This window comes from Rhinolophus sinicus, linkage group LG10, assembly GCF_036562045.2.
Source record: "Rhinolophus sinicus isolate RSC01 linkage group LG10, ASM3656204v1, whole genome shotgun sequence".
In the NCBI taxonomy this organism is placed as follows: domain Eukaryota; kingdom Metazoa; phylum Chordata; class Mammalia; order Chiroptera; family Rhinolophidae; genus Rhinolophus; species Rhinolophus sinicus.
In genome coordinates, this window is record NC_133759.1 from 28,838,148 (window position 1) to 28,858,978 (window position 20,831).

The 20,831-nt window shown below is 33.7% G+C and overlaps 1 protein-coding gene across 3 annotated transcripts in view; it reads left to right on the plus strand.

The window, feature by feature from the left end:
- Positions 1-20,831, plus strand: part of TBC1D5 (TBC1 domain family member 5) — a 489,595-nt gene that overhangs the window by 102,850 nt on the left and 365,914 nt on the right. For all 3 annotated transcript variants that reach the window (XM_019726007.2, XM_074312796.1, XM_074312797.1), the window contains exon 3: positions 15,138-15,340. The gene's annotated coding sequence lies outside the window, so the exon portion shown is untranslated. The remainder of the gene's footprint in view (positions 1-15,137; positions 15,341-20,831) is intronic.

The window sequence follows — 20,831 nt, forward strand, 5'->3', positions numbered from 1 at the left end:
CTCTTTCTTTCTTTTTTTTTTTTTTCTTTTTTCTTTTTCTTTTTATTTTTATTCTACGCCTCTTTCTTAAAACTGTAGTCTGTCTTCTTTTTAAGCAAACTGGCGGCTTAAATTATCGTCTCAATTGCAGTTATTCTGAGAGTAGCATCTCTAGTCTATATCTGTCTTTCGAGATCAAGATCTACATGTCTACCTGCCTATCTGGTATCCATTCCACTTTGCGATGTCAAAGACGCTTCACAGTGTAAGTTCTGACCTTTCCTCTCAAATGCCTTCTGTTTTATTTAAGTTAGTATTGTCATCGTATATTTCATTTATAAACTAGAAATCTGAACGTCATTCTTGATTCTTCTTTTTCACTCATCACCTTTATCCACTGCGTTATCAGATTCTGTTAAATGTACCTGTCCACACCCTCCAGTTTTCTCCATTGTGAAGGAAAGAGAGACCCTGTGAACCAGAAGAAACATGAGTAAAGAATAGAGATGTTATATTTGGTAGGATATATAAAGTGGAGGCTTACAAATAAAATTACAAGTGAACTTACAGCTCCATTGCCAAGGATGCTGATTGCAAGAGTAAGGAATTTGGGTGGTCATTGGGTGCTCATAGCAAGTGGGATGATTAGATTCCTTTTGCAGCACTTAGTAAGACTGAAAAAAAAAAAAGGAAGTGACTGCAGATGGGAGACTAGTTAGGAAGCTAGCAGTTTTAGCAGCTTTGTTATGCGGTATCAAGTGTTTCTATGAGTGTATGATATTTGAGAATAAAAAGAGACAAATTTGATAGATACTCCAGTGTTACTCAGCAAGATACAGCAACAACATGGATCTGAAGATACAGAGGAGAGACTTATTGAAGACTCAAAGATTTTCTTACAAAGCGATGCATGGGGAGTGGAAAGTTCTAGGGACAGATACTGAGTTCTGTGTTTATACATATATTGCGTATAAGGTGCTGATATGGACTATGAGGTGGACGCATTTAGTGAATGATTGGAGATAGTGAGTAGGTTTCTTCTTTAGTGCTAGCTCCATCTGATGGTATAGCAACTCTCCAGAGCAGTGTTGAGAAGTCTTTTGAGGCAGATGCAACCGATTTTGGGTATATGCCAGCCATGATCTCTTGGGATCTAGGCCAGGACTAGAGACATGAGGACAGAAGATGATGGTTGAAGGCATGAAATTTGAATGAGACTTCTAAGCTCAAATAATAAATAAATAAGTAAACAAATAAGTAAATAAATAAACAAATAAATATATAAATAAAAATAGGGGGTGGTGGAATGAAATGAGAAAGGAATGAGCAAGAGAGACATCTTGAGAACTTCTATATGTTAATAAGGTGGCTACATCAGAAAAAAAAGTCAGAACTGATGGGTCTTTTGGGAAAAAATTATAGAAACAAGAGAAAGAGAATGTCAGGAAGGAGATCCTGATTGTTAGGGCTACAGAGAAATCAGGTAGTATATGCCTTTGGAAAGGACGTTACATTTGGACCATGGAGAGAACAATTTCAGTAATTTGAAAAAAGGCAGGAGTTACGTACAAAGGGATTTGTAATTTTGTAAAAATAATGTTGAATAAATATGTCCCAAAAGAAAAATGAAAGAGTTTTTGAAAAATTAAATAATTAAATAAGCAAGTAATACTCGTATTTTGCTAGACTTGGAAAAATTTTGTAAAATGTGAAATAAGTGAACATGTAAAAAATCCATCATGAATAGAAGAGGAATTACAGATAAGAAATGAAAAGAATGGTGAGTAGGCCCTTTCAAATGGAGTGATACGTATAAACAGTGGGAACTCTCTGGAAGCATGTAGTAAAACATTTCAGATTTTTTCACAATAATCAGGTCTAGGAGACAAACTGTTGGTGAAACAAGTGATGAGGAATAAGTGCAGAAATACTGCTGAAGGTTGCTTGGCTGGGTGGGGATCTGGGAAAGTGCTTTCATTTTTGGCAGTTGCAAAGGGATACTTTACGTAAATTGGGTTGTTTTACCAGTATAGTAGACATGGAAAATCAAAATCAGAAGCCTTATTTTTGCATATGTCCAGCAAACTTTCTGAATTATCTTATTAAATTTAGTAAAGCATCTATAGATCCCTCTTGGGTGTCTTAAGTGGACTATCATATCTGGAAAAAATCACAACTTTGTTTCTTCCCTTTTTTACTCATGAATTTTATAATATTTTATTTTATTATATTTTAATATTACTGTGTTATCTTGAAATTTTAGTACAATAGCGAGTAAAAGTGATAGTGGGCATATGTGTCTTAGTCTTTTTTAAAGGGTAATGCTTCTGATGTGTTACCATTATGTATTACGTTAGATATAGATTTTTGGAAAGGTTCCTTTCATTCACTTTATCACTTTTAAGGTAGTTTTCTTTTTATAGTTAATGTTTTGTTTTGTTTTTTTTTTTCATTTTAAAAATCAGGAATGGTGTTGAATGTTATCAAAATACCTTTTTTTCTGAATGTATTGAAGTGATGCTATAGTTTTGCTCCTAATGGGTTGCATGATATGCAATATTTTAATAACATGAAACCTCCAGTAATCTTTATAAACAAAACAGTTGTTAGTCTGTTCTTTAAGAAATGAGCATTTTTCTTCTTGATGACTGTAGGTCCTATTCTGAATCCTGTAAACTGTGGTACTGATTGTAGCTCTTCAGAATTCAACAGGCTTGAAACCTGGTACTGAGAGGGTTAGCTATGAATTTGCAGATGTACTCTAGCTTTTTTTTTTCCTTTATGGTCAACCTGGGATTCTTTTCCTTCATAATCTCTGATAACTGCATGTTTCAAATATAAAAAAGAAAACATGTATAGTTAGATGTAGGTATATTAGGCTATTATTTAGAATGAGTACAGAAACATTGATAATGTGGATTCAAAGTTATACAGTTCCAAGTAAAAGTATAGGTCATGTTGAAGGGAGGCTACAAGGCACTGCAGGTCATTATGTAAAACTTTAAAATGGATTCAATTTGTGTTCCATTTTTATTCACTACCATATATGGAATTTTTTTATAGTGCACACTAGGTGTTACTGAGAAAATATTTTAAACTGTAATTTGTATTAATGGGTTGTAATTACCTCAATTTAATGATACTCTTTTAAATTACTTGCAAATAATGAAATGATTTTTTAAAAATTATTACTTTAATAAGTAGTTACCTGACTTTTCATATCACTTCTATTCTCTGGAATATTATCTCTATAGTACTTCCCAAAAAGATTTCTGGAAAATGCCTAATTTAAATCTAATAGCTATAGTAGTTTTTACCTGGTTAATCATTCTCTTCAATAAAATTGAATGAACTGTTGGAGGGGAATTTGATTAAGCTATTTCTTCTTAGATTTTACCCCTTCCTTCTGTTCCACTGCAGAGCCAGAGTTGGGATTACCAGTTTTAATCTGAAGCTGTGGGTGTATGTCAAGATCTTTCTTTGGGGGCCGTGATATGATTTACTAGTTTTGGATTATTTTTTGTTGTTGTTTTTGTTCCATATAGAAATGATCAGTTTGTCAAAGTGTATGTTTTGATTTTAACAAAAAGATTTTAAAAATGTGTGAGCTGAACGCTTATAAAGATTTACTGTTATAAAGTGCTATGTTTGCCTTTTCTCTTCTGAAGGACAGTCTCTCATATTTAATTACATTAAACATTTCTTATGCTAATTATTTTATTTCATTTGTCTGTTCCCAAAATTATTATATAAAATTTTCATACAAATTAATAATTACTAATCATAATTTTCCTTATTAAAATAATGTATCAGTCCTTTATTTTTTATTATCATTAACTATATTCTCATGTTCCACATATCATAGCTATAAAGATTTGAGAAAAATAATAGAATAAAAATACTTGATGAAAATTAGACTCAACGAGGGGAGGGGCAGTGAGGAGCTCAGTAGGGGAGAGGTGGAGTAAAAGACCTATTTTTTTTCTGTCCTAGTCTATCACAGAGAGAGAAGAGAGAGACTAGCAAGATAAATGTGCCTAGAACTACAGAGCAGCCTCTGTGATTTATCGTTTTTTTTCAGCACATAATGCACTAGTCAAAAACAATTTGGTGAATGATCTTTACCTTTGTGTGAAAGAGTATATTCAGTATCATGAAAACATTTATTATTACACATAGCATAAATATAATTTCTGTATTGCATTATTGGATGTTAATAAAGCCCCCTTTTCTCCTTAACTCACAGAAACTTCACAAGATGTGTCTGTTGCAATGGAGCATGTTAATATAAATATTTTAATATTTACTGTTATACCTCCCCCAAATGAGGCACGCTTTTCCTGATCTTTAATCATGGAAGTTGATAAAATGAACTCCCACATATGATGAGCTTGTTTTTCTACATGGTCAGATTTGTCTACATGATCAAAATTTCTGGTTACTAAAAGCCTATTCTTTTTCCTTTTAAAAATATTTGGTCCTGTTTTCTGTGCCCAAACAAACTCTGACAATAATTTAACCATTGTGGAGTGATTAAAATGGTACTTTAAGTTCTAAAAGTCAGAAGTGCTGTTGAGCAGAATTCTAGTTGCTAAAAATGCCAGGTAAACTACACAATTTTAGTACATGTAATTCAGTGCATTACTTATAGTTGAATTTAAAAAAATCAAGTTAATGAATCATTCATGCAAAGACACACTAATATTGTCAATTGTGTGAAGCTGGGAAGACCAGTGCATTAGGGAGTGGAGCTCCACTGCTTGGCAGAGTTTTTGCTCTAATGAGAGGTTTTGTTTAAGAATAAAGATTATCCCAGAGGAGAACTGGACCAATCTAAGGATGGATGTTTTGGGCATATGGAAGCCTGAGACTAAGCTGAAGTTAAAATATCATGGCTCTTAGCAAATTAATAGAATAATGCTATGGTAAATGGTTTCTAGGCATCAGATCTTGGTTAAATATTGCACAAAATATACTAAGTTACCGAGGGTCAAATAGAGTAATCATAATCAAAAGAAAATACACCACAATGTTTTTTGAATTTAGTTATCTTTTTTTAGTTCTCGTACTTGAGAATTAAAATGATTTATCAATCTATTGGGTAAAAATAATTGATACATAATATGTACATGGTTGAATCTTAAAACCATGTGACCTCTGTTTTCTGGCCATCATTATTCCTTTATTGTAAGAGCTTAATGTTATAAGAGAAGTGGCTTAATGTGAAATTTACTGCCCCATTTGAAGTATGTTCTGACTGAGAAACTGTTAGGTGTTAAAACTAGTCTAGCCCTCTGACAAGAGTGACAAGTTTTTCATAAGGAAAATCTGGAATTGCCTTCAGGAAGTACTTTCTGATAAGCTCTTTGGAACTCTTTCCAATTGGTTATGTCAACTTTGGAGGTGAGGTGGAGATAGGCCACAGATCCGAATTTTCTAGTTTTGCTATCATTTATTCTTAGTATGGTAATTTTGTATTTGGAGATGTCTTCTAGGATTTGTCTATATTCATTGCACATTTGTATGAATGAGGCTCAGGATGTATTTTGGCTTTGGTCAACCTGCACACTGGTTTTTTGAGAAGGATATTTGAAAAGAAATACCATTTGAAAAGTCTGATTCTCAAATGTATATATATATCAAAGATAACATATTGAAAACTATCAAGGAATTTGTCACTTAGAAAGTTTAATCTTAAGTTAATGTCTATCACATTGACTGAAGTACAGAGCTTGGCTAGGTATATTTTCAGAGAGCTTTCTCGCAGTACTGAATACAAGATACAATGTATTTCAGAATGAAAATAAGTGAGAGAAATAGATGTCTGAGCTCCTTGAAGCTCAGATTTTAATGTTATGAGTACATGGTTGTAGGGGACACAAACTTTTCTCTCGATGGTAGGTTTTTGAGGTACTCCAGTGAGATGGAGATGAAAGGATTACTTTAATTCACCACATGGTTTTGACTTACATTATTCATAGATATACTTGAAGGCATTGTAATGTTGTGTAAAGGATAAGGCTTGTGAAGAGTCACTAACCTGAATTTAAATACCAATTATTAACTGTGTGATATTGAATGCATTTAATTAACAATGCTTACATTTCTTCATTTGTGTAAGTGGGAATAATGGTAATAATAAGACTTTTTCATAGGGCTGTTCTGAGAAGTAAATAAAATGACATTTTCTAAAATAAACACGAAGAAGAGTCTTACTTTAAGGACATTCTCCCTCTCTCTCCCACCACACTCACCTTCACCCTAAGTATCATGGGCTGAGAAGTTAATATCTTCAGACATTGCTCAAAAGGGCAGTTATAAAAGTACATTGTATATGTTGGTAGTCTTTAGATGAGGACGTTTCTGAATGTCTTCAATGAAAGATAATAGCATTTTTCTGAATATTTAGGCCATCGTTTTAAAAGAAGCAACAGTTTTAGATTAGGTAACCTAGTCTTTAGATCTTTTTCTTTCTTTCTTTTTTTTTTTTAATCTTCCACAAATGCTGCTCTGGGAGATGGCCTAGTGTTCACTTACTTATGAAATGAGTGGTCCAGTACAGAGGACTAGGGATCCAGGATGTCCTAAGTAGGGTTACCAGCCTTTTTGAAACTTCCACAAACGTTACTAAAATCTGTCCTTGTATGAGCATGGTCCTTAACCATGCATTAACTGTCACCCCTCCCTTCTGTTAACTTGGATGAGAGAAATAACTGTAAAGATAAACACAAAAGGCTTTGAGGGTAACTTCTTAAAACATTGACTTAGGGCTATTTGTTTTTTAAATGTCCTAAGAGTTAGATGCCTTATTTGGGCTTTATTGTTATAAAAGTTAGAAAAATTAAAATTTGAGATTATTTATTTGTTCCTTCTTTCATTCTCACCCTACCATTTATAGGGGTACAAGATACTGAGGTAGCTGTATGTTTGAAGTCATATAGTGTGTGTGTTTTTCTCTTAACCTTTTTCCTATCTCTTACCCCTACCTTTCTGTTATTCCTTTCATAATACAAATAATCTGCTTAACTCCTAGATTATAAACTTTGACAATTTACTAAATTTATTTTTCTTCCATTTCTATGTCTAGGTACCAACATTTTCTCATGTTCTTTTGTCTCTCAATTCTCCATTTCCATAGCTACTCTATTAGTTTGGTTGTTAATACTCTACAACTCCATTGGAATTATTTTCCTAAAATACTAAGTACCCAGTAATTGATTTAACCATTTTTTTGTGCTTCTAGTGATTAACAACATTATCCAGTTTAGATTTCCATTACTTCTTTTTGAGAAGCAGCGAATAGGCAGTGAGATTAATAAACACTAGTTTGGTAGTAAAGTAAGTGATGGGGAAATCATGAGCTACAAAGCAGAAAAAAATAGATCGTAAATAATTGAGTCCTTTGTAGAGCTAACTTAATATTTGGTCTCTCTCTGGTTTTGATTAGTTTTGTCCACTTTTGTTTTCAGAGAACTAAAGCTTCCTCAGAATTCTAGTATAACTTGGGACAGTGACTACTTTTCATAGACTTCCGTCCACTGGAGTCAGATATGGTTTGAGTTTTTCTTTTTGCATTTTGAGCAAGATAAATTACAGTGTTTATTGGATAAAAGGTGACAGGCAGGTGATATTACAAAAAGGCAATAGATTGAAAAAAAAAAAGGAATTCTGAAACAAATGGAATAACATAAGGAGGGGTAGTTAATGAGATGTTGAATAATTTAATAAGTCTGGAACTGAGAATTTAGAACATGAAATAAAATTATGGGCAATGCTTAAAATTTCAGCCTGTTTTTATCTAAAATAATTTCTTCAAAAATCTTATTTTTATCCTAGTTACAGGGACATACTTAAAAGAAGGAATACCTTAATTACAAATATGCTTGTGTTCTTATTGTACTGTGAAGGATGTCTACTTTGAAAAGTCCCACGCCTTATGTCTGCAGAATAAATGGACAAAGACTAACATGATCTTAATAGAATTTTTATTTCTTGGAGTCAGGATATGCAGCTTGCTTAGGGAGACCACTGTTCCTGGAATTCTCTAACTTTTCATGGTCGTTTATACTGGCCTTTAAGATTGGAATGAACCTCGAGTGCTCAAAGCAACTTCAGAATTGACCCATCTTTTTTTTTTTAATTCATTTAAATAATCTTATTGAGACTTTCTTGTTTCATATTCTTAAGCTAATTTGAACTTGGTATCCAGAGCTTGATCCTAAATGCACCTAGGATCTAGAGAAGAAAAGTTATCTTGTTGGCATCAAGAGAAATATTAAAACATATAATCTTCAAATCACAAAAAAGTTCTTTGTTTTTTAATTGTACATGCATTGGTTTCTGTTTTGTTTGGTGCTTGGGTATTGTGGAATCCAACTTGGTACCAACTATGATTAGTGAAAAATGAGCATGACTATTTGGGAGACAATAATGTTATATATATACTATTAGGAGATGAGTCATTTTGGAAGTGAAGATATGTTTTATTATTTGGACAACCTGGAAGAATTTCATTCCATAAAAGCCAGAGGGATAAATTTATATTGTGTCAGTACTTTTAGGATCGTTGGCTATACAGAATAAGGTTTATAAAGTTACGGTGATTCATGAAAGAGTGAGTATTGGTCAGGTAAATTACACTTACAGCTGCCTTTAAACTGACGTAGCATGGTGTAATGGTTAAGACCGTATGGACTCTGGGTTCAGATTGCTTGGGTTCAAAGCCCAGCTTCACCATGGTAGCGATGAGACCTTGGGCACGTTAAACTCCTTGTGTCCTTAAACTCCTTGTAGCTGTGTTTTTTGTGTGTGTGTGTTTTGGGGTGGGGTGGAGGTGAGGAGGCATTAAATGAGATACTGACTATACATATCAATATCATAGGATAGTACTGATGTTATTGTTGCCAAAGTTCTTTTTCAAGCAGCTTTTATTATCTTTAACTTTCTATTTCCTAGCATAACTCTGATGTGAGTCATGGGGTAAAAAAATCAACAAACAAACAAACCTGAATGGGTATTTTCTTTGATTCAGAGGAATACAAGGAGATACTATGTAATAAACCTTAAACTTTAACATTTAGTTTCACTGATAAGCCTTGAAAGAATAACATCCATCTTCAAATTTCAATTAAAAAAAAACTAAATTCAGTTAACCTTGGGTGAAAGTTTTCAGTTTGGGGAATTTGTTAGAATCTCTAAGCTACTAGAATGTTGTTATAGCAGCCCTGACTCGCTGTCCCGATATGTCATGTTAATTGGTGCTACTGGGACAGTGAATGAAATGTACGTTTCCCTAGTGACAGTTGAGGTTCATGTAAAAGGGAAGCTGGGCAGACTTCAATTTTTTAGTGATTGGAAGTGTCTGGGAATATAGTGGACATTTTCTGTCCTGAATGCTGCTTTGGTACCAGTGTATGTTAGCATCTACTGGTGTCACTGAGCAGGGTTATAAGTAAAGTCTTATTCCATGTTTTGAGATAACTGTTACCATATTAGACCCTCTTATAAGATTCTTTACTAATCCACAATATATTCTACTTAACCAAAGGTTAACTTTTGTTAACAAAATTTTGCTTCTGAACCATTCATTTTCCTTAAATACTCCTATGTCTCTTGGCATATATATCTCTAAATGACTTAGTTTTAATCATAAAGCTATAATCTGTATTAAGGAAAATCAAAGTTGATGGAGGCATTTTATGTATAGTTAAAACTGCTTTTGTTTAATCATCCCTTTCTATTGAAAAGGAACCTTGAGAGTAGTTGTTCAGAGAAATATCTGAAATTTTAATATTAAGTTGGGTACAATTTAATTGGACTAAATGAAGTTTATATATTTATGTTCAACAAAAAATTTAAAAATTACGTACCTGCAGAATAGAAAATGGTTGTTGCTGATGCATAGCTTTAGAAAGCTTTAAGACAGGTTTCACTGCTGTATCAGAATCTGGGGTGGGGGGGTTCTGCTTGGGAATCTCCATTTTAAGAAGCTCCTCAAATGATTTTTAAACACACTAAAGTTTTAGAGCCACTACTGAATTCTCTACTGACAGCTTTTAGGATGTTGGCTTCTGGTGGATCTTCTGATGGAAGCTCATTTTCCCCAGGTTGGGGAAGAACAGGAGTGGGCGGAGGTTGCTCTATCTGATGACCTGCCGAGCCCTATACTGTGAAATTTCCAAAGCAGTCAGGGTCAGTCTTAGTTTCTGCTCTAAGTCCTCTCCAAGCTGGCACTTCTTGGTGAAGGAACATGTCACGTTAATGGTGATGGACAACCGAGTGGGCTGTGACAGAAACTTCATACGTTTCCTAAAACGTCAGTACTTCCTACCGAGGGAGAAATTGCAGGTGAGGAAATGTCAGAGAGCTTACGTGGTCTTCTAGGACTAGCATTGAAACCGAGGTTGGTGTATTTTAAAGCCCAGACTTGACGCTATGTATGCTACCCTCCTTTTTAGTGGAAAGAACATGGGCCTTGGGTTCAGGTCGCCTTGTGTTGGAAATGGGCTTCTATCACTTACTGGCTTTAGTAATGACTCTACACTTTCCTAAACCTCAGTGTTCTCATCTGAAAATTAGGCACGATAATCACTAAATTTTTAACGCTGCTGTGAGGATTAATGACCTGAAACACATTTTTAGAGTGCTTCAGCATATTTTCATAGTTTTTTGTTATTTTCCCAGAGTGAGCATTCCAATAAATGGTGGCTATTATTCAGCAAATTAAGATAAGGCAAATATGTCTTATGGAATGAACCAATTATAGGCTAAATGAGTTTGTTAAATTATGAAATATATGATTTCCTGTTCTGATGCAGTATAATAGCTAGCAACAAGGAAGATACTGGATGTGTGACAGGATTTTCCTTTGGGAAAAGAATGTAGGCCTTTGTTATTGTTACTTTTTTTATTGCCCATATCCTGGTAAATTCTAAATTTTTTTCTAGCCCAGAACGTTCTTAAAGCTCTAGATTCTTCTTCTAGCTCCAGATGTTTACATTGAAATGCCTACAGGGCATCTTCAGCAAGTCACCCCTTACCATGTCCAAGTCCACACCTGGGCTCTTCTAACAACTGATCTTCTTCCAGGATCACGTTAGTGACTGGAACTGCTGTAGATCTGCGTCCTCCACAGAATCTAATCTTTCACCTAATTCTGCTGAGTGTTCTCTCATAAATCTTTCTGCCTTCTTTTCACCTTATTCTAAGGAATTGTCCTCTCACTCGTAACTCTTCCCCTACACTTCTCTTGCCCCTCTCTATAAATCAGCCAAATTTGATATTTTTTTCAACATGCAATTTATTACCATACCTTATATAAAAACTTTCAGTAATTTTGCCTTGTTGAGTCGACTTTTTCTGCCCCATTTTGTTTAATATATGGTTTTTTTTTGTGTGTTTTTTTCTCTAGTAGCTGAGACTGTCTGCACTGCTTCTCTTTTTTTATTTTGAATGTGCATATCTCATAACTGCTTTTAGGCCTTTGTACTTGGTGTGGCCAGACTGGAACACTTCCCATACCTTTCCGATCTCATCTTAAATAGTCTTTCTTTAGTTCTTTGCTGATCTCAGGGCTAAATCAAGTCTCCTGTATAAAATGTGATGGCTCCCCACCTCCCATTTTAATAGCATTTATCTCTGTTTGCAAGTATTTGCATGGTTATTGGGTACTGTCTGTTTTCTCAAATAAATTGTAAGTTCTAGGAGGGTTGAAAGAGCTCTGATAACAGATGAAAAATATTACATGATTGACTGAAATACATAACTAGCCAATTAAAATTAAAGTGATTAATTTCATATTCCAAGTGATGAAAAACGACATACAACCAAGATTACTCTACCCAGCAAGTCTGTCATTTTGAATTGAAGGACACATAAGGGGCTTCCCAGACAAGAAAAAGCTGAAGGAGTTCATCACCACCAAACCAGTGTTACAAGAAATCTTAGAGGGACTTCTTTCAGTTGGGAGGGGGGTTAAGGGGAAAGGGATTAAGAAGTACAAGTTGGTTATTATACCGTAGTCATGGGGATGTTGGGTATAGCATAAGGAATATACTCAATAATATTGTAATAACTAGGGATGGTGCCAGGTAGGTACTAGATATATTAGGGTGATAGTTGGGAATGGGTTTCGGGGCAGGGTGAAATACATGAAGGCATTAAAAAATACAAATTGGTAGTTAATATTATAATGGGGTATATAATCAACAATGTTGTAAAGATCATGTAAGGTGCCAGATGGGCACTGGACTTATCAGGGGAATCATGTCATGGACTGTGTAGATGCCTGACCAATGGGTTGTACACCTGAAGCTGAAGTAGAATAATATTGAATGTCAACTATAACTAAATATATAGGTATGTATAGGCACAGGAAAACAGTCGATGGTATTGTAATAGCTACTATATAAGATGTCAGAGGGGTAGTGGCTTGGGGCGGGGGGTTATCACTTTACAAAAGGGTTTAAATGTCTTAACTATTACGTTGCTTTGTACACCTGAAACTAATTTAAAAAAAATGGAAGGAAAAAATGTTTACTTTTAAAGAGAAGTAAATAGAGATAGAGTCATAGTGTTGGCATTTTAAGCATTGTTTGGGAATACTTTAGTTATTGTAGCATTGGCTTGATCAACCTCTAATTGCACTTTTTGTGTTAAAAATAAATGTAAGTAGTATTTTGAATTTCCCAGTTCAGATTTAGAGCTTCCGGAAATTGATTGTACTTGAATGAACTTTAAAGTAAAAGCATTCCCCTCTACTCTCATCTGCACAGTATTTGAAGTTTACAATTTAAAAAAGATATAGTTACATGCTTCTTGATGTTTACTATATAGAATGTGTGTATGTTAGTTGCCTGAAGCATAAAGTTTTTAAAATATTACCAAAATTTACGAAGACAAGAAATCAGATGCTATGATAGGTTTCTCAGCTCTTATAAAAAGTTAAAGAGAAATGAAGAAGATTAATAGAACATTGGAATTATGTTCTTATGTTGCTTTTTGGTATTTGGACCTTAATTTACTGTGTGACTATTGTTGCCAGATTGAAACGTTCTTGTGAAAACTCTTAAGAGTAGTATTTTCTTGAAAATTGGTTTAGTGCTTTGTTTACATTTTAAAATTAATGCTTTCAATAAGAATTTGGTTTCCTTCTATCCTGAATTCTCCCTAGGAGTGCACAACTTCAAAAATAAGGAGGCACAGTCAGCAGAAAAAAGAGGTGGTCTGAGCATTTATGCATTAAATATGCATGTTAATTAGGAAAAAAAATTAGAAAAATATGAAAACAGATGTTACATAAATTATTGCAGTCCCAGGGCAGCAGTAACTTATACACTGACAATAGTTTTTATATGTGCATGTGTATGTCTATTTCTAGATTTCTCAGTATTTATGCAATTCCATAGAGAATAACTAGAAAAAGAACTGGTATATCCTTTCAGTGAGACTGAATATGGATTGCTGTGGAAGTATAGTTATTTCATACAGTCTCACTATACAGATAGTCTTGTGTTCCTAATTCTGCCTGTCGCATTTTCCTCCCTTCTTGGTTTCCCTGATGCCAGAAAAAGGAAGTAAATTACAATCCTAGCAGTGTAAGAAATGTAAAATTGACCTGGGTGTAAAGTGTGTATTTAGAAACAAAACAAATTACAACCACTCAGGACCCTGGTTGTACTGTCACTTTTTCTTTTGGTTAATGTCACACTTCTTGAAAGGAAAAACCATCATTCTCTGAATAGTATTGACAATAAATATGTGTTACGTAAACACACATTCATCAAACACACGTGTGCCAGAATAGTTGAAAGATATTTGAATGTCTTTCACTCTTAAAGAGTCATCTATAGAATAAAAAATGGTCTGTATTTTTACAAGAGAAGGATGAGGCATAAAGACATGGTTTCTTTGTAGTGGTTCAGCAATTTTTAGTTCAATCATCCAGCAAAACCATGTGATTGTACTGTTGTCCAAGGAGGTGCTGACAATATTTAGATATTTTCCATGCATATGTAATTTAGAAATGTGTTGTTTGTAACTTTTTCAGATAAGGTTGAAAGGTAAAATAAGGAAATGCTGCTACATCAGAATGTGATAAATCATTCTCTTAAACAAACAAACAAAACATGAATTATTGTATTCAGTACAAGGGTACAACATAGTTTCTGGAAATCTGTCTAGAGATCAATGCCACATTCATTTGTATTCTTTAGCAATCATACTTTGTTACTTGGTTTTAGTAGCATTTGATGGTAAAATGTGTTGCAAGTAATTAATTTCTTTTGAATCTCAATAGGTTTCAGTTAACATCTCTTACTCTAATATTTTTCACTTCTATGCTATTGATTTATGTTTTACATTATATTACCTAATTACTGTTGTCCTTTTGTACATACAGTGAACCACCAATAGGTTTTAACACATTATTGGGAGTAAAGTAAACTAATATAGAATTCATTCTAGAGGAGAGTGATAAAATGGTTTAGTAATTTATTACTAAGAGGTTCTTTACTTAAGTTGGATAGCTATTTAAGAAATTCAGTTGTCATTCTTGCAGATTTTATGTAGAAATATATCTGTGTCAGATATGATTTGTGGAAGTATATCATTAAAGGTGATAAGAAATTTTTCTTTTTCTGTAGGCAAAAAAGCGATGGAAATTAATTTTTAATTCACAAGTAATGTTTACTTACCACACTGATACATCTGTATTCTAATTTTACGTTTTATTAATGCTTTGGAATCCATTTTCAATGAAATTTTTTTCACATTTGTTTTCAAATGTCAAATTTCCATTTTTGATTTTAATACTTGATATCATTTTACTACATATTAGAATAGTGTGTTGGTTATTTGAACACTTTTATATCATTTCAATAAAATGAAGTAACAGATGATTTGTTTTTATATTGAGGTATTTTGGACTTTTTAAAAAAATATTATAATGCCTTTTATTGTGGGTATTATAAAATGACTCCCTTCTTTCCAGGAGTTAGAATAGATAATGAAAGACTGATTACTGAGTAGGCTAACATTTGTCCCCTACACGCCTAAAATATGACAAATTTTTCAGCCTGCCTTTTGCATTGTTTGCTTTGGTTTAGAATTCCTTCTGGGATAGGAATATTTAAAGCTATTTCATTTATTTATTTTTCTAGATATTTGCTGTTTTTCCAGCAGCTCAGTTGAAGAACTCAGCGGATCTTTATTTCTTGAGTCTTCTTTACTTCCTATTTGCCAACCAAGGCTTGTACTTGGAGAACTCTGTTGTACTGAGCCTGACGTTATCTTGGACACATCACAAGAGCATGTATTTTCAAGTGTCAGTTAGCTTTGTGGATCAATAAAGTTCTCCTGAAAGGTAAGCATATATTTGTTCAAAACGTACATTTAAACGTTGAATACTATTAATACTAGTTTTAGTCTGTTCAGGCTACTACACCAGAAATGCTGTATGGACTGGGTAACTTGTAAACAACAGAAGTTTATTTCTCACAGTTCTGGAGGCTGGGAAGTCCAAGATCAAGGTGTCAGCAGATTCCTTGCCTGGTGAGGACCTACTTCATGGTTCACAGCTGGCCATCTCTTCGCTGTGTCCTTACATGGTGGAAGGAATGAGAGCTCCTTGAGGTCTCTTCTTATAAGGACTTAATCTCCTTCATGAGGGTTCCACCCTCAGAACCTAGTTACCTCCCTAAGGCATCACACTTAATACCATTACGCTGGGGATTAAGATTTCAACATGAGTTTTGGGGAAGCATAAACATTCATTGCTTAACAATATTCTCACTATAGTAATGTGTTCCATAGATTTGTGTACTAAAAACGTGTATGTATGTGTGTGTGCATGTCTAACACCGTTACTCAGAGTTCCCTGATAGGTTTCTTTTCACCTCCTGTTTCTGATCACCAGCTTCGAGTCTTTTCCTCATTGTTCTCCTTTTCTTTTATCTGAAACTTCACTGGGGCTTAGAAATGTTTTTCCACCAGGAGTCTTCGAGCACTTTTCACAGGGAAAACTTTGGTTTCCCTATCTCTGTCCCTTGTCCCTCCCTCTCTCTCCTTCTTTCCCTCCCTCCTTTCTTCCCTTCCTCCAGACATTAAATTTGTTAAAGGAATAGCAAAATTAGAATGATTGAACTTAAGAGTTGAAGGTGTCTCAGGTAGATAGCATTCACATTTTTATCTTTTTTTTTTACCGTACTCAGTAGTAAGAAATAAAATTTACATTTATGAGCCATTTCCCACAGGTGTAAATGTACAAATGAAACTGAAACAAAAGTTGAAACAATTCTTACCCTAACTACCTGGAAAGTGTGCTATGCTTTACTATATTTTTTAATATTTTATTTAATAATGCTGGTGCTTATAACTAAATATATTTCCCAATCCAATAATGGACAGCTTTTGCAATTTAAAAAAACATTCTTTAGATCATTTATAGTGTTTTTCATGACTGCCTTGTTGGAAAAGTAATTGGACTCAGGCAATTTTTCTGTCTCAGTCAAGCTGCCTTTTACCCTGTCTCCTCTGTTCTTCTCATCTCTCTCTCTCCATTCACAAGTTATCAAATGATTTGGTGAAAGAACTGGGTAACTGCTGGGAAACACCAGAATACTAACTTCGTTCTTCTATAGTAAGAACACAGATACACATAGTCAGATCTCAAAATTTGAGAGGGGGTAATTTTTTATTAAATTATCCCTTTATAGTAAGGTGTATATTTCTTTATTCTTTTTTATCTGTTTTGTGTAAATTGTATGTGCATGCTGATAACCTCAAGTCATTCTTGGTTTACAACATTTCTAACTTTTTAAATCCTTTGTGTAAGCTTAGACTAACCCAGATACTTCCCCAAAGTGGTCTCTTTCTATTAGCTATTCCCATTTTATGTAACATTTTTATCTTTTTAATAAAATACAAGCATTTTTCTGTTTATAAAAGTAGTATGTAGTCTTAGAAAGTTTGGTATATAGAGAAAAATAAAAAGATGAAAATTATCCCTAATCCAGTGCAGCAAAAGCAGTTCTAAGAGCGAAGTTCATAGCGATAAATGCCTACATTAAGAAAACAAGAGCTCAAATAAACAACCTAACTTTACACCTCAAGGAACTAGAAAAAAAAAACAGCAAACTAAACACAAAGTTAGTAGAAGACAGGAAATAAAGAGCACATAAATAAATGACATAAAGACTAAAACGACAAGAGAAAATATCAATAAAGCTAAGGTGTTTATTTTAAAAAGATGAAATGGACAAATATTTAGCTAGACACACAGAAAAAAGGCAGGACTCAAATAAAATTAGAAATGAAAAAGGATAAATTACAACCGATACCACAAAAATACAATGGATCATAAGAGACCACTATGAACAATTCTATACCAATAAATTGGACAACCTAGGGGAAATGAATTAACTTCTAGAAACACACAATGTACCCAGACTGAATCATGAAAAAATAGAGAATCTGAACAGATTAATTACTAGTAAGGAGAATGAATCATTAGTCAAAAGTCCCCCAACCAAGAAGAACACAAGACCACATGGCTTCACTGGTGAATTCTATCAAACATTTAAAGTAGAATTAATGCCAATTATTCTCAAACTCTTCCAAAATATAAAAGAGGAGGAACACTTCCAGAATCATTTTGTAAAGCCAGAGTTACCCAGATAACAAAACCAGATAAGCTACCGTGTTTCCCCGAAAATAAGACCTAGCCAGACTATCAGCACTAATGTGTCTTTTGGAGCAAAAATTAATATAAGACCTTGTCTTATTTTACTATAATATAAGACCGGGTATAATATAATCTAATACCAGATCTTATATTAGTTTTTGCTCCAAAAGACACATTAGAGCTAATGGTCTGGGTAGGTCTTATTTTCGGGGAAACATGGTGCAAAAAAGGAAATTATAGGCCAATATTCCTGACGAACACAAATGTAAAAATCCTCAGCAAACTGAATTACATTGATTTCACCATTACGTTAAAAGGATCATGCACCACGATCAAGTGGGATTTATTCCAGATACAAGGTTGATTTCAACATCCACAAATCAATGAATGTGATAACACCACATTAGTAAAATGAAGGATAAAATCATATAATCATTTCAGTAGATGAAGAAAAAGCATCTATTGGCAAACAAAAATCCACTCATGATACAAACTCTCAATAAACTGAGTATAGAGGGAACATACCTCAACATAATAAAGGCCATGTATGACAAGCCCATACTCATACTCAGTAGAAAAAAACTGAAAATTTTTCCTCTAAGGTCAGGAATAAGACAAGAATGCCCACTTTGCTTTTTTTTCCCTTTTTTTTCTTTTTTTTTGCAAGGACCTGGCTGTCCTTTATTTGAGCTATTTATCCGCGTATTTTTTCAGTGAGCTGCCATGAGGAGCAAGGTAATGTTTTCCATATACAAAGAACCAATCTCACCACTTTTATTCGACATAGTACTAGAAGCCCTACCCAGAGGAATCAGGCAAGAAAAAGAAATAAAAGACATCCAAATTGAAAAAGAAAAAGTAAAGCTGTTCTTTTTGCAAAGGTATGATATTGTATATAGGAAACGTAAAAGACTACATGAAAAAACTTTTTGAACTAATAAACGAATTCAGTAAAGTTGCAGGATAGAAAATCAATATACAAAAACAAGTGCGTTTCTATATACTAACAATGAATTATCAGAAAGAGAAATTAAGAAAACGATTCCGTTTACAATTTCATCAAAAGGAATTAAGTACTTAGGAATAAATTTAACCAAGGAGATGAAAAATCTGAAAATTATAAGACATTGATGAAAGGACTTGAAAAACACAAATAAATAGAAAGATATTCCATGTTCATGGATTGGAAGAACTATATTGTTAAAAGGCCCATACTACCCAAAGCGATCTCCAGATTCAATGAAATCTCTATCAACAGTCCGAGAGCATTTTTCACAGAAATAAAATAAATTTTAAAAAGTACCTAAAATTTGTATGGAATCACAAAAAACCTGAAATAGCCAAAGCAATCTTGAGAGAGAAGACGCATCATACTTCCTGATTTCAAACTATATTACAAAGCCATAGTAATTTAAAGCCATAGTATGATATTGCCATAAAAAGAGACATATAGATTAATGGAACAGAAGACAGAGCTCAGAAATAAACCAACACATATATGGTCAATTAATTTATGGCAAAGGAACCAAGTATATACAATGGGGAAGGTTAGTTTTGTCATTAAATAATTTGGGAAAATTGGACAGCCACATGCAAAAGAATGAACCTGGACCTCTGTCTTATACCACATGAAAAAATTAACTCCAAGTGAAATAAAGATTGAATGTAAGACTTGAAATAAAACTCCTGGAAGCACGCAGGAGGTAAGCTGCTTGACATTAGTCCTGGCAATGATGTTTTGAATTTGACACCAAAAGCACATACAACAAAAGCAAAGAGAAGCAAGTGGGACTACAACAAACTAGAAAGCTTCCTTCAACACAGCAAAGGGAACCACTAACAAAATGAAAAGGCAACCTATCAAATAGAAAATATTTGCATATCACATATCTGATAGGGAGTTAATATTTAAAATATATAGAGAACTCACACAACTCAATAGCAAAAAAAACCAAACAATCTGATTAAAAAATGGCCGGAGGAATGGAATAGACATTTTTCCAAAGAAGACATTCAAATGGCCAACAGATGTGAAAAAGGGCTGAACCTCACTAATGATCAGGGAAATTTAAATCAGAATGACAGTGAGATTCCTCCTCACACCTGTCCTAATGTCTGTCATCAAAAAGACAAGAGATAACAAGTGTTGGTAAGGATGTGGAGAAAAGGGAGGCCTTGTACACTGTAGGAATGTAGATTGATACAGCCACTACGGAAAACAGTATGGAGTTCTTCTGGAAATTAAAAATAGAACTATTATGTGATCCAGCAATTGGGCTTCTGAGTATATATCAAAAGAAAATGAAAACAGTACATAGAAGAGATATCTGAACTTCCATGTTCATTGCAATGTTATTCACAATAGCCCAGATATAGAAACAACCTAAGTGTCCATCAATGGATGAATGGACAAAGAAGATAGGGTATGTATATACAATGGGATATTATTCGGATATGAAAAGGAATGAAATCCTGCCATTTGTGACAACATGGATGGCTTTGAGGGCATTAAGCTAAGTTAAATAAGCCAGACAGAAATGACAAACACTGCATGGTATCACTTACATGTGAAATCTATTATAAAAGAGGGGGAAAAAAAGTCAAGTTCGTAGAGATAGAGAGTGGAAAAAAATAGTTTCCTGGGGCTATGGGGATGTGTGAAATACAGGGCAAAGTGGGTTAAAAGTTACAAACCTTTGGCTATAAGTGAATAAGGTCTGAAAGTCTCATATATAACATGGTGACTGTAGTTGATAACACTATTATATAATTGAAATTTGCTGAGAGTAGAATGTGAATATCCTCACCAAAAAAGAAAAAAAATGTGCAGTGACGGATGTTAATTAACTAGATGGTGGGAATCATTTCACAATTTATACACAGAGCAAATCATCACGATGTACACTTAAAATATGTTACAATTTTATTACATTATATTGAGGTCAATTATACCTCTATAGAGCTGAACAAAATAAAAAAATACAAAAAATATAAAAAGAAACAAAAAAAAAGACCCATAATCTTTTCAAGTAGAGATGAACTGATGTAACATTTTAAAAAGTACAAACTATTTTTAAAATTTTATTTGAATTTAATAGAGGGAACAAACACTGAAATGAAGCTTAAATGACTAGTGACCTTCAGATAAATGTTTTTTCAAAACCATAAATAT